We start from the raw sequence: 15,149 nt of genomic DNA, 5'->3' as shown, positions 1-15,149 counted from the left end.
TACTGAGATAGCATCAACTTGTAACATTGTGTAAGTTTAAGGTGTACACTGTGTTGATGATATTTTGACAATTTTTAAATGGAAAGAAAAAAAAAAGGAAAGAAGGCGAGAAAGAGAGACAACCTCAATACTTTTCTCAGAAAGAACAGGAAGCCTGAAAGAGGAAGTATGTGACAGTTTATTTTTCAACAAGTCCCCATTATCAAGTGAATGAAATTCCTCTGGAAGCTATAAACATGGAGACTGGAGGATGGCTGTGTGCAGATGGCACACAGGCTCCTCGATATTTAGATCATTTTTTCAAAGCTGAGTTATTAATGAAAGCCAATTATTGCACTTTTCCAAAAGGAAACACTGAGTCATTCATGAAATGATCTAAGATTTCGAAACTTGCTTACACCATTTTTTTTTTTTTCCTCCTTTCCTACCTGTGCCAAAAGCAGGCTCAGAAAAGCCAAGCCTGCCCCAAATTAGCCCAAGACTGGAGTAATTTAACAAAGACTCCAGATGCCCTAAAGGGTGACTGTCCCACCAGGATGGCAGGCTCAGAAGTGCCTCCGTGGCGGGGAGAGGCCCCCGTCCCCTCCCTCTGGGGGGGCCTGTGATTAACTAGTTCTGGCACAGCAATTATTCGGCCATACCCTTGGCCCGCCTCCAAGTTTCATGTGTAACAGCAAATGGGCGTGGGCCCGCAGATAGGCAGGCCCGTGTTTTTAGAAGCCATTACATATTTATGGCCAGAGCCCTACAGAATTTGGCCAGAGGTGGATACAGATGAGAATGCGTTTGGCGAGGAAATAGTGACTTCTAGATCCATTTATCAAGAGGGCTTACGCTTACATCATTAAACAGCGTCCAAAGACAGTCGACAGACGTTTGGATCAGCAATACACTGTGAGTGAGGTGGTTTGAACCTCGGCACAGCTTCACTTTGTCCCTTTCTTGCTGAGGAAGGGTATTTCTAAGCATGACTCGGGAGAAATTCACTAAGAGTTAAACCATTGATGTTTCTGACCAAGCCCAGTGGAAGCAGCCTATTTCATCTTTGCAAACAACTGTAAATCGGTGTAGATAAATAGTGGAGACAAGGAAACAATGTTTTGATCCAAACAATACAGAAAAGGTTGGAATTGTGCCTCCTTAACATACCGCCTCGTGTCTGCGTTGTACTATCAGAAGGATTTTACTCACAGATTATACCTTAATATCACTCCGCCAGGTAGAGAGGAGACCTGCATACTGGCCCATTTCACAGATGAGGAAACAGTGGCTCAGAGACGCTGTCACCTTTCCAAGGTCACAGAGTTAATGGATGGCGGAGGTCCAGGACTCCTGGCAGAGTACTTGGCCTTGTCCCCTTGTAAGCTGGGTCTGAATGTCCCTGAGCATCTAGGCCTGTTGCTATAGTAAGCTAGTGCTCTTCAGTCCTAAAATTCCCAAGGAATAACATTCAAGTTTCCTTTCTACTCCCTACCTGAAGACCTTGGTCCTTTTTTTCACAATGGGGATGCACTCCTTAGAGAAGGAAGTGGTCTAGATTCTGGTTATTAGTGTAGAGCGGCTTCCTCTTTTTCTCCTTGAATTTATTTTGGTGTTATTTTATCCCAACACCTAAAAAAATCCCAGATTCTGCACCACGTATGAGGGACTTTTTAAAAACACCCTTTCTCATCCACTGAGATGTTACGAATAATCCCCAGAGATCTTTAATTTTCCGTGTGTGTGTATATTTTTCACATTTTTTTTAAACAGTGATCTTCCCCACCACCCCCAGTCTATTTAGGACAATTTTTTTTTTTTTTTCAAAAACTTATCTTATTTTTGTGTAATTCGCCTTATGTAATCCACACGAGGGGTGGTTATTACTAACACCAGTAAAAATATATATATATTGCAGCGTTTCATGACGAACCCTTAGACAGTTAGTTGTTCATGTCTCACTCATTTAGAATATGCCTGGTGAGCGCTGGTTAAAAATTGGCGATTCCAGCACAGTCCTCCTCAAGTGATTTTTGTGAGATACCTAGGAGACCTTGAACATTCTGTTAGAGTTTATAATCGCGGGAAGAAGGGCAGAGGGTGGTGTTCAGGAGGAATATTGCTTTATTACTCAGCTAAAAGTCCCTTTGGCACTAAAAGTCCCTCCTCGCTGTTAGCTGCAGGCTGTGGGAAGTCAGCGTTTTCTCTCCCTCCCTGGCATGCTCACTATGCAGAAGAGCCGCCTCCTGTGAACGATTCCATTTTCAAAATATGTGAAAGAAAACGTTGTTCTTTTAGTAAATGACCCCCCCCCGCCCCCACCCCCTTGGTTACAGATCCCTCCCCCTCGTGTGGACTCTTACGTGCAAAGCAGTCGCCGTTGGGGGAGGGGGACTTGTCCCCAGCTCACAGCGCAATAAGGGCATCATTTTAATACCTTTCTCACCACGTCTAAAGTCTCAAGTGCTGTTCTAAGTGTTTTATGTGCGCTGGCTGGGTGAAGCCTTGCCACCGCCCTGTGGGGCGGGGCCCACCGCGCGGAGGGGTAAACCGAGGCACGGAAGCGTTAACTACCCTGCCCATGACCACACAGCTCAGTGGCCAGGCTCTGACTCATTATTTTTTGCTCCCTCCAGGCGTCAATGCAGCCTGCAAACCTTCGATGAAGGTAGCTCACTGACCTCTGTCCCAGAGGCAGGATTTTTTTTTTTTTTTTTTTCCTGAATGTCACAGGACTGTAAGTGAAAGTAAGGGGCGTCTCAGGAAGAAGACTTGGATTGAATAGACAGCAGGAAGCCACTGAGAAAGAAAATGCATGTGACATTGATCTGGGTCAACATTTTACTTCTGCCCATTACTGTTTCCTATAAATCTTTGAGCCAGCAGGCTGTCGCAACGCAAAAACATGTAGTGATTCCCGAGCTGGGTCAGGGCAGCTAGAAAGCATGGCATTTTAAGAGTAAGTTCTAGACGCTTTAGCTTTGAACGAGCAGATTCATTTCGGTTCATTTTAAATCCTTATAAATCTTAAGTCATAAACTGTTAAAACTTGCAGTTTATTCACTAGCCGAAGGACTCATAGTTGCTATCTTAAAAAACAATCGACGAGCCAACTAGAAACCAACAAAAACGAATAAAGCAAACATGACCAAGCAAACCAACAAGCTAGACCTACTTCATAATGCTTAAGAAACAGATATTTTGCTTAATTATATTTTCTACTTGTTCAGATGTCCACAAATAAAAATTTAGTTCCTTCTTTTCTATACTTAAATACATATTGTAAAATATGTTTTTGTCTGTATACATCTTTCTCGTACATTTTTAAATGTGCAAGAAATATTCCTCAATCTTTAAACATTGCAAGATGGTAAACATGTCATCTTTTATGAAACAAGTTTAGGTAGCAGTAAACTAAACCACGAGTAGAAAAAAATATATTTTTCTCGAATAATTCACAATTCTTCAGTGTCTTCATTCTGAATCAAATAATCATTCATGATGAAATAGAAAAAAAAAAAAACATTAAGTTAAGCTTCACCTGCGTGGACTTCATAACATTCCCTGGAAGCTTCTTTTTCTTTTGGACCGAATTCCTAATATTGGTTCTGTTCTCATGATTTATCTCTTCCTCTTTCTAAGAGGGAAGTGAAAAACTAAAAGGGCTCAGTTTTTTTACACACACATTCTTAAACGCAGCACACGCTATGTGGACGTTCCAGCGCAATTTTAACAAGAGCAAGAAAAGCTATGTCTGGTTCACAACTTCAGTGCGCAGAACTTACATGGGTCATTAAAACTTGTCTTTATTATCAGGTTGCTAGACGCTGAGGAAGGCAGGCAAGCGCTCTGACTGAAGTGTAATTTAATTAAGCTTTACATTCTAGGTATGACGAAAAGACCTGAAGGCTCTCATTTACATTAACGTGAACTCCACGTAAATCCCATCTGAGAAAGTCGAAATGATTTCACTGTATGAAGGAGTTCGAGGAACTTTCTATTCTTACCGCATAAAATAGATTTATACTGATTAAGCCAGATACCACGACTGCATAAGTCTATGCTGGTCCTTTCTCCATGGAGAGGTGGCCTCTGCCGCCTGCAGCCATGATGGTCCCCGTTTACCCAAACCTTGACGAAAGGAAAATTTAGCAAGCAAATGCAGCCAAATGTACCATCTATGTAAAAACTGTGAATTTCTTATGTCTCTGGCATTACAGATCTTGAATTCAAATGGATATAGGAAGAGATTTATTACCCGATTGTTGTGCAGTCTGAGTGAAGCTGTGATAGAGTGTTAAGTGAAAATCTTACACCCAGAGATCCCTTCAATAACATACGTCTATGGTGGACCTACTCCACCGGGCCATATTTTAGGGGATGGGCTACATCGATATGTAATATCAATATAATATATATGATATATATTATCCATATAATAATATATAATGTACTCACAAGTTTCTTGAAAATATAGTTACTTTCTTGCAGCCATGATGAAATTGTAGCCTCATAAAACATAGCCAGGGACATTCTTTTTCTTTTGCTTATTCACTGAAAATTTATTGAGCACCTACCGTGTACCAGAACCTGTGTTGGCACAGAAATACAGAATCAAACAAACAAAAAAAAAGATGGCCCTAACAGGAGTCAAAGTTTTAGCCGGGTAAACAGACATTTTTAAATAGCTCATTCTAGTGGATCCCGACCATTTGTAAGCATTAGAATTAATGACCGGCTTGATTAAAAATGCAGATGGGTGGGGACTTCCGGGGTGCCCCGAGGTCTCTTGCCCTCTGAGTGTCACCCCAGGGGATGTAAAGGCAGGTGTTCTAGCTGGCACCTTGCAGAAAGTACTTATCTTCAATTGGAATAAGTGCTCAGCAGAAAATTTACACAGCACTCTGAAGGCAAGCTCCTCCGAGAGGAATAAGACACACGACACCCGGGACCCAGGATGCTTTTAGGGGCCCAGAAAAGTGTTTATTCTGATGCCTTTTAAAGCCAAAAGAAAAAAACGAATATGATAATAATGGAATATATAATAATAAACACAGCATGGATTATATTTGCCTTTGTGCCAATGCATTTGCAAAATATAATTTTTAAGGAAGATGAAGCCCACGAAGGCAAAACTACGTTGGTCCCACAACAGCCCTAATTTGGCCCTGATGCTATGGGGCTACATCATCTATACAAGGGACATGGCTCTGGTGGTGGATAAGGTTTCCAGGTAGAAGGAGCAGTTGAACTGAGACCTGCAAGGAAAGTAGAAATCAACTCCCCTAAAGGCAGGATAGGAAGGAATAAGCAAGGAGTAGTTTGCTTCCAAGAGGAGATAAATCTCTCAGATCTATTGATTTTTGTCTTATTGATTTGCAAAGCATGCATGACTATCTACTTTTAGTTATCTTTTTAATGCTAATAACTGTCTAGATTTTTGTTTGTTAGGGTCTGAGGGTATCTGTGAAGAAAAAAAAAAAAAGAAGGAAGAAAACATGCAGAATAAAGAAATTTCTTTGTCTCCCAGAAGTTTTCTTGGTTTCTTTGATGCTGAGATTTGATAGGTAGACAGGGTAATCAAGTTGTCATCACTATTGCTACAGGCTGGAAGTGTCTCAAAAGTTTTATGTCTGATTGTAAGAAAACTTGGGAAGGTTTTAGCGTCAAAATATTTACTCCGTTCCGGTAGGTGAGGGGAGAAATAAAGCCATGAATACTGTGATTTCGTTTATCATCACACTCCACATTGGCAGCATGAGGCCCATGAAACCGATGGTCCTATCATGGCACACAGGGGCACTCCTGTAACCGTACCCCACTTATAACACCAGGGGGGGTTGGGAATTGTGACGAACAGAGGAAATACACAGTCCCAAGGAGGCAGCCATATTCAGCGTTAGCCAGATGTTGAGGCGTAGAAGCGCTGGTCTAATACTGATGTGTATTTCGCCTTTTAAGACCTGGGTGTTTGTGCGAAGTCTCTCAACTTTCCAAATATCAAGGGCCAGCCCAAATGCATCTGTGGCCCCCATCCGCTGGTGGACTTCAAATTCAGGGTCACTGAGTGGCTTTCCACAACTCCGGGGGGCACCATTCAGAGAGCAGCGCCTCGGAGTGGGGCGGCGTCACGGCTTACCCCTTCTTCACGCCCGGGGGAATCAGGCCCGTGTGCGTTCCATTCTCAGCTCGAGCGGCGGCGGACCCACCCCAAACGCTCAACAAATATTTGTTGAGTGGATCGACATCTTGTCGTTTCCACAAAGATGTGACAGCTGACCCTAATTCTTTCTCTCCTTCTGGAACCTTCCTGATCGATACCATCTATCCATCCTATCTCCACACCTTATGAACTGTCTGACCTTGGACAAGTTACTTAACCTCTCTTGCTTCTGCTTTTTCACCCGTAAATGCAATGATAATAATTCTGAGTCTCATGAGAACTCATTAGTTAATACGCGTAAAGTGCTTAGAACAGTGTCTGGCACGTCATAAGCACTCAATACATGCTAGCTGGTATTATTATTTAATTGTATCTTAATTAATCATCTTATATTGTGTGTACCTCTCTCAACTGAAAAACCTTTTCTGTGCTGATTCTATGACTTTTACCTTGTTTCTCTTATAGCAATTAGCGTGATACAACCTGCGGCGTAAACGCTTAATAACTAATACAGAACGGCTAGAGATAAATTTTAGCAACTATATGAATTAGGATCTCAATCAGTTGTGAACAACAACAACAATCCCAAAACCCACGCGATAGGAGTTTATTTGTCCTGCGTGAGGAATCGACTTGGGAGTAGTCAGCCTCAGGCCATGTGGCAGTCATCATGTCAGGAACGTGGCTTTTTCAGTCTCGCTGTTCTAGCCTCCTTTCATGCATCTTCTGCCACGTGACCCAAAACAGCTGCTCCAGCTCCAGCCATCAGACCACATTCCAGCAAGCAGGAAGAACGAAGGGAAGTTTGAAAAGGAGACACGTCTGTCGAAGAGCACTTCCAGGAAATCATATGTAGTTTATGGGTCCCCAATCCCCCGGGCCATGGACTGGTACCGGGCCTATATTAGGAACCGGGCTGCGCAGCAGGAGGTAAGTGGTGGGCTAGTAAGCAAAGCTCCATCTGTATCTGCGGCCGCTCCCCAGCACTAGCATCACCGCCTCAGCTCCACCGCAGTTCATCAGGCATTAGATGCTCGCAGGAGCACCGGTCCCCGGTGCCACAAAGGTTGGGGGCCGCTGATATACACCCCTTTCCTTTACAAACCACTGATCAGAATGTAGTCACAAAGCTACTACCCTCAGGTGCAAAGCAGGCTGGGAAACATCCTCTTTTATCTGGGTGGCCATGTGCCAGCTAAAAGTTGGGGATTTTATGAGATATTGGAGAAACTAGTGGTCTCTGTCCTGGCAGCTGAGTTTGCTGTGCGGCTACCCCACAGGATGGAATGATTCCAGCCCTACCAAAGGAAGCTGTTAACACAGGCCCGGCTATGAGCTCTGCGAACACCCTGCTCTGTCTCCCTCTCAAAATTCGACTACTTTTAGGATTGACGGCTTTTCATGTATAAGTGTCAATGTTCACTTATAATGGAACTCCCTAAGGAAGAAAGACATACACATAAAACCCGCTGATTAAGGGGTTTTTATTGAAGAAGAAGAGGAAGAAGAGGAAGAAGGAGGAGGAGGAGGAGGAGGAGGAAGAGGAGGAGGAGGAGGAGGAGGAGGAGGGAGGAGGAGGAAGAGGAGGAGGAAGAAGAGGAAGAAGAAGAAGGAGAAGCCATTTTGTTTTATCTTCAGTAGCCCCCCCTTATCTGCGGGGACACACTCCAAGACCCCCCAGCCGATGCCTGAAACCACAGATAGTACTGAACCCCACGTGTACTGTGTTTTTTCCAATACTTGCATGCCCATGATAAAGTTCCATTTACGAATTAGGCGCAGTAAGACGACAGTCACTAACTAATAATAAACCAGAACAATTATAACCATGAACTGTAACGCGAGTGATGTGAACGTGGTCTCTCTCTCTCTCTTTCGAAATACCCTGCTGCGCCTTCTGGTGCGGATGCGAGGCGGTGCGATGCCCGCGCGACGAGATGCAGCGAGGGGAATGTAGGCGTCGCGAGTGGCCTCGGCCCACGGTCAGGGCGACTGAACGTCCGAGCTTCGATCCCTCGACAGCCGATCTGCGAGCAGATGGCTTCTCCGGGACCGGCGGCCGGGGAGCACACAGGGCACGAGACGGAGATGCCCGTCCCCGGCGGGAAGGAGGGGCTATCTCGAGACTGCCCCGCGTGTAAAACTTACAGACCGCTGGTTTCTGGAATTTTCGGTTTAATATCTTCAGACTGCAGTTGACCAGGTGGTAGCTGGCACCAAGGAAAGGGAAATCTCGGCTAAGGCGGGACTACCGTATTGATATTTTGGTGCCTCTAAAAGATAAGGACGTCCTTAAAAAAGCAAAACGGTAATATCGTTATCACGCTTTACAAAATAAGCAGTTAGCCTTTAATGTCATCGAAGATCTTTGCCGGTGTTGAAATTTCCCTGTCTCATAGATTTTTTTTTTTTAAGTTAAATTCGCGTGACTAAGAATCTAAACGAGCTCTCTTCAGTGCGATTGTTCGATGTGTCTCTTTTAATCTATAGCCACACGGTTCAACACGATAGCCGCTAGCCCCATATTACTATTTCAATAAATATTTATGAAATAAAAAATTTAGCCCTTCAGCCACATAAGCCACATTTCGAGTGTTCAATAGCCACATGTGCCTAGTGCCCACCAGTGCAGATACAAAACATTTCCAGAAAGTTCTACAGGACGGCACTGCTCTGTGAGGTGCCCTGGGCCCTTTTCTTTTCTTTGCAGTTTATTTGTTGGAAAAACTGGGGTGTTTGTCCCGTAGACATCCCGCGTTTGGAACCCTGCTGATTCCAACCCCCCACATCAACCCTTCTCTCTACTAGAACAAGAGAGTCACAAAGATGTAAAGTGCAGCATGGGGGATACAGTCAATAATATGACAGGCGCCCCACTGTTGTGTTAAAAAGCACACAGAGACATCAAAATCTTCAGGGCTGTGCCCCGGAATAGTACCAGTGGTTGTTTTGTGGAAGGAGAATGACCTTATTTTTTGCGGATCTATATTTCGTTACTTATTCTACATGCAGGGAGCATGCCTTTCTAATGAAAAGTCCGTCATAGCTGGTATTTACTGCAGACGGGGTGCCAAGCTCCGTGCTGGGAGATTCACTTATTAGCTCATTGTGTCCGCGTGGCCCTCTATGAGGTAATTATTATCTCCGTTTTGCAGCAAACACTCAAGAAGTTTAAGTAACTTGTCCAAGGTCGTCATATGGTCACCATTTGGTGGAGTCTGGATTTAATCTCTCAACTGCCTGACTCTCAAGGGATTCTGATTTTGGCAAGCGTGGCAGATGGCCCGAAAGACTTCATTTCTGGAAAACTCTTTCAGGTCATCGTGAGGCAGACACAGATGTGGGCCCGAAAGGCTTACCATGCCGCATTGTCCTCCACCAACATGGCATCTCCCCGGGCCAAACCCCACTCTCCAGATTCTAGGTCCGGCACATGTGAAGCCTGATGCCTGCATAGACGGCGAGCTCCACAAATGCAGCTGCCTCTCGCCCTCCCCTGCCTCGCGCCTTGGATGCGACGGGCAAAGGTCACTACCACCCCGGCAGGCTGCCCTGCTGCCCCTCCTCCCAGGCGCCCTTCACTCCCCACTGCGCGCTGAGCTCCCACTGTGTGCCAGGCACGTTAAGGCCAGCAGACACGTGAATGTGCCAAAACCAGACGAAAAAAAATCCCTGCCCTCGTGGACCTCGTAGTTGGAGGTTTAAGAGGAGAGAAAAGTAAATAAATAAACAAGCTAAGTATAGCGAAAGCCAGAGTTCGATAAGCTATGAAAAAGAGTTTGTTTTGGTTTGTGCGCGTGTGCGTGTGCGTGTGTGTGTGTGTGTGTGTGTGCGTGGTGTGTGTGTGTGTGTGTGTGCATGGTGTGTGTGTGTGTTTTGAGAGGATGGCCAAGGAAGTACTCTCGAAGGCGGGGCTGGGCACACTGGGCGCTGAGAGCTCCATCTGGCCCACTGACTGTTTTTATAGAACTGTGAGCTAAGAACGATTTTTCTGCTTTTAACTTGTTGGAATAAAAATCAGAAGACCATTTTGTAACACATGAAAATGATAGGAAATCCCATTTCATGTCTATAAATAAAGTTTTATTGAAACAGTTCGTTTATTGTCGGTAGCGTTTTTGCACGAGAATGGCAGCGTTGCGTGCACGGTTGCCAAGGAGACCGTGTGGCACACAATGCCAAAAATACTTACTTCCTGGCCTTTTCCAGAAGAAGGCTGGCAACACCTGCCCTAAGGGGGTCATTGGAAGAAGGACCCGAAATGAATGAGGGAGCAAGGCGTGCGCTGGTCGGAGGAAAGATGCAACAGATGTCGCAGTTCATGCAAAGGCTCTGAGGCAGAATCACGTCCAGGACGTTGTTGGCCCCACAAGGAACTCATTGTGAGTGGAACAGGCCAGATGAGTTCAGAAAGCACGGGGGACCGGGCCGCACGCGGTCCATTGTAAGCGCTTTGGCTCCCCGCTTGAGTGATGAGATGGGAGCTTTGTGGGGAGGGGTGATGGGGTCTGGCTTCTTTGACCGTATTTCCCAATTTAAGAGCAGATGGACGCGGGAGGGTAGGGCGAGAATGGCGGCGGTGAAAGCCGCTGTGCGGGCATTCTGATCCCCCAGACGAGGGGTGGTGAAGGGTCGAACCGGAGCAGTGGGAGAATCCTTGGATTTCTCTCGTGGGATTCTTAATAAATTTCGCTGAGTGAAACGAGCCGTCAAGGATGACGCTAAGGTTTTGGGCCTGAACCCACAGAAGACTGGAATTTTCTTTAGCAGAACTAAGGAAGATTGTGGGAGGAGTAAGTAGGTTGGGTAAGGGAAGATGAGGCGGTCAGATTTATCCTAAATCTGAGATGGTTTTAGACACTCGAGGGGAGATGTTGGGTAAGTAGCCGGACCCGGGTGGCGGGAGTCTCGGGGAAGGCTCAGCTCTGAGATATGTATTTGCCTGTCATTGTTGTATGGCCGCATGAGTTCATCGAGGCAATGAGGAAAGACAGACAAAATGAAATAGAACTCTTCTCGTCGAACGCTCCCCAGCCGCATCCCACAGGCAGCCTCTCCAGTGGCCTCTCGTCTTTTTCATAATAAAATCCGAAGCTCCCGTCAGGTCCGTCACGCCTTCCTGACCACTCCCTTGTCCTGTCTCCTGACTGCACTGCTCCCGTCTTTCCCTCCACGGACGCAGACCACGGGGTCCCAGGCCTCTGTCTGCTCCCGCTTCTGCCTGGGACGCTCCACTTGCAGATTTTTGCATCGCTCTGCAAACCAAATAGCCCCCCATCCATCTCGATCCCATGACCGTTTTATTTTCTTTCTTATTCTTGGGCAGAGCCTGACAAGAAGAAGTAGGGGCTCAAATATTTGTCGAGTGATTTAAATTAAAAAAAAAAATGGATAAGGCGTGATGATTTTCTCCTTTTTATATTCTGTATTCTCTCCCCAAAAGCCTAGCAATCTGCCACCTGGACCCTCAGGGTAGAAGTCATTGGTCCCAATTGTAAGCTGAAGAGCTCAACACCAGACAGGCATGCGGGAAAGAAGAGGATCTGTGAGCAAGAGGTCACATCTTAGTAAGGTGACCAGCATATGCAGTTATGAAATACGGTGAGCCGAGGGCGGCGCTGGCCGCCATTGGACACGCCCCTTCCAGTTCCCTGTTTGCTCTGATTTCAGGGAGAGGGGCGTCCTCTCTGAGGTTTGGCAAAGCGAGTCTGGGTATTTTCCTGCCTGGGCAAGAACAGAAGCACCAAGAGAGATTTTCCAGGGATATTCAAGTTGCAGCCAAGCAATGTGACTTTCTGTGAGTGTCTGCCAAAAAGGAGAGTCAGCACTCATTTGTTCCTAACATGAAAGCCCCTCGAAGAAGGACGAAAAGGGAAAAATATAGCAGTTCTGTTGAGAGTACAGAATTTAGAATGACTCTTGCTGGAACAAAAAGGGTTTTTTCGTTTTGTTTTGTTTTGTTTTTAGGAGAATAAAGCTTCTATATGATACTGTAATGGTGGATATATATCATTATACATTTTCAAAACCCATAGAATGTACAATGTAAAGGATGGACCTTAATGTAGACTACGGACTTTAGTTAATAATCCTGTAACAATATTGGTTCATCCACCGATTGTATCAAATATACCACACAATGCAAGACATCAATAATAGGAAAACTGTATGGGGGAAGGGAGGAGGGGACATGGCAATTTTCTGCACTATGTGTTCAGTTTTTCCGTATACCTGTGACCACTCTGAAAAATAAAGTCTATTAATTAAAAAATAGTTTAAAAGCCACACTTTTTAATGAGTGTGAAACTTGTGAAGATGACCCTTCATTTCACTATCGTACAAGTGGGAAATAGAAACATTTTTTAAACATATGTATCTCCTGATATAGCCTGAGGTGGAAAACAATCCAGCCACCATTAATGAATTTGGAATTGATCCACTGTTCTTGAGTTTGAAGTGTGTGGCTTTGCTTTTGTTGTTGTTGTTGTTGTTGTTGTTGCTTTTAAATGTCAGTATTTTGTCATCCAAAGAAAGCCCTCAGAGAACTGTGACTCTTAAAAAGACAATATCAAATGTTTCAACAACTGACAAACCTCAGACTTCCTGTGTTTCCGTAACTTGTAGTTTTCCCTTCCTCCTTCTTTTAATTTGTTAATGATCTCTGGGGCTGCAGGCTCTCCCTGTCACACATCCCTAACTAGATCAGTAGATCAAAGGTGAGGCTTTGCTAAGTAATCAGTGTAATTTCACCCGTGTAGCAAGCTATTAAAAACAGACCTACAGGGTTTTTTCAAGGACAACCGAGGTATTGATTTGGCAACCAAAAACTCCTGTGGCGTGCGTAGTAATATACAAGGGCCAGTGTTTCCACATCATCTCCATCCCTTACTCACTCTGTCCTTAGAGAATTCCTGCAAGACTCAGAAAAGCAAAGGCAAATCCACCCAGGCCCCCCACCCCCCAGTCCAGTTCCTGCCTTCAGAAAAGAATTTCACTGTTACAAATTAGAGTAGGGAAGAGAAACCTCCTTTTCTTAGACGAGCTTGTTTTTTCTTTCTTTCTTTCTTTTTTTTTTTTTTTTTTTTGAGATTTGTTTTTCCATGCATGTTTTTTTCTTCCCAGTCCTTACATCTATATAGGTGGATTTTTTTTTTTCTAAACAACACGGTTCTTCTGTATTTTTGTAATTTGTTTTACATTTCTGGAATGAGGAAACTTTTGAGCTCATATTGTTAAAATCTAGATAAGGCGCCCGTGTGATAGATCACCCAGAACCATAGAAGGAAATGATTCACCGCAATACTGTAACCGAAAGTGTTCTAACACCAGGGAGGAAGGCAGGTCATTAACCGCCTTACCTGCACAAGGCAGCTTACTGGGAGCACCAAAGGCTTGGCTTAGCTATCGCCTCCAGAGGTCCCCTACGTCCAGCGGGGCCTGCTCCCTTCGGCTGTGTCCCTGGTCTGTTTCCTCTGTCCAGAAGCAAATAACTGATGCAGGAAGCTCACCCTCCATTTTTCATTTCTAAAATAAACCTATGAATTTGTGATTTTTTAAAATCATCCACTTAGGTCTGTCTGCTTCCAAATAAAATGGTCCTTCCCAAGCCACTATTTTTTAATTTGGCACTTAATTTTTTTTTTGCACTTAAACAATTTTAATTTGTTGGATAAATAAATGAACAAAGCCAAAAATGTTCAGAATAAGTCCAACATTATAAAAACATAATATATCTTTAAACAATAAAAAGATAAAATAAAATTCTATTTAAATAAAAAACATACACTAAAGCAGTGTGTGAGAGAGACATGAAAACTGAGCACACTTTTTACTAATAAAAAGATGTCAAATAGGAAAAGCAAAACCATGGAGACACTAAAAAATGAAAAATGTGTACTTGAATTTCCCTCTCAATGTTTTGAGGACGGCAGATCACAGACACGTCCAGGGGTTCATGGATCTTTATGAAAAGCGGTATGAAATATTCCTCATTTTCCTTTATTTAGTTACATTGCAAAATTGAAAACTGATCACTATTGATGAGAAATTATCTGAGTGTTACACATTGAGATTCGAGTTGCTACTTTTATCATGTGTATTCTGTATGGAAGAAACCAGATTTGATCTGTGCACTTTGAACAAATTTGCTAAAACTAGGCAGGGCTGCAATATGATTTTCGTGAGTCCCTTCCTCCATCAAAAAGTAAAACAAAATAAATTATATTTCGTAACTGCATTGGCATAAAAATGAATATGTTAATATGAAATATTAAAATAATTTCTTCAACCTATAAGGTCACTTTTTTTCCTTCTGATTTTAAAAGATATTAAAACTTTTTCATGGGCCCACTATGTTGAATGGGGAAGTTTTTCCTGGAGAAAGTCATGGTGTAGAGACGCCAATTAAATCATCATAAAATGATGACAGGAGACAGAAATTTTTTAACATTAAAAAATTCTGTCAGCGAATCGTCGCCATCATAAAAAAATATTTATACTCATTAAAAAAAAAACACTTCAATACAAAATAAAAACCACCTGAGTGTTCAAATCAGGGGAATAGAACTAAGTGTGGCACCTCTAGTTAATGGAAGGTTCTTCCATCACTAAGAAAATCAGAGTTTTCAAGGAACAAATGACCATTTTTCATGTTTGAAATCCAAAACACATTTTTAAATGGATTTTCTCCCTGGAGTTAGTGAAGGTCGGGGGAAATGGATACTCACATATTTAGCGAAAAAACTACCACCGACTTTTTGGAAGTTCTGTGAAGGCAGGCGGGCAACATGTAACCTGCATTCTCTTTAATTCGCAAATTCCGCTTCTTTGCATCCGTCCTATAAAATTCATTCCTAAAGTATGCAGATACATAAAAGCACAGATATTCACAGCAGCGTTATAACAGCAGAAAATTGAAAAAGGAATCAATGTTCATCATGACGGAATGGTTATAGAAACGGTGATCTAGTTCCGCTATGAAATAGTCTGCGGTCCTTGAGAAGAATAA

This window comes from Rousettus aegyptiacus, unplaced genomic scaffold (assembly GCF_014176215.1).
Source record: "Rousettus aegyptiacus isolate mRouAeg1 unplaced genomic scaffold, mRouAeg1.p scaffold_m13_p_12, whole genome shotgun sequence".
NCBI lineage: Eukaryota > Metazoa > Chordata > Mammalia > Chiroptera > Pteropodidae > Rousettus > Rousettus aegyptiacus.
This window is presented reverse-complemented; position numbering follows the sequence as displayed.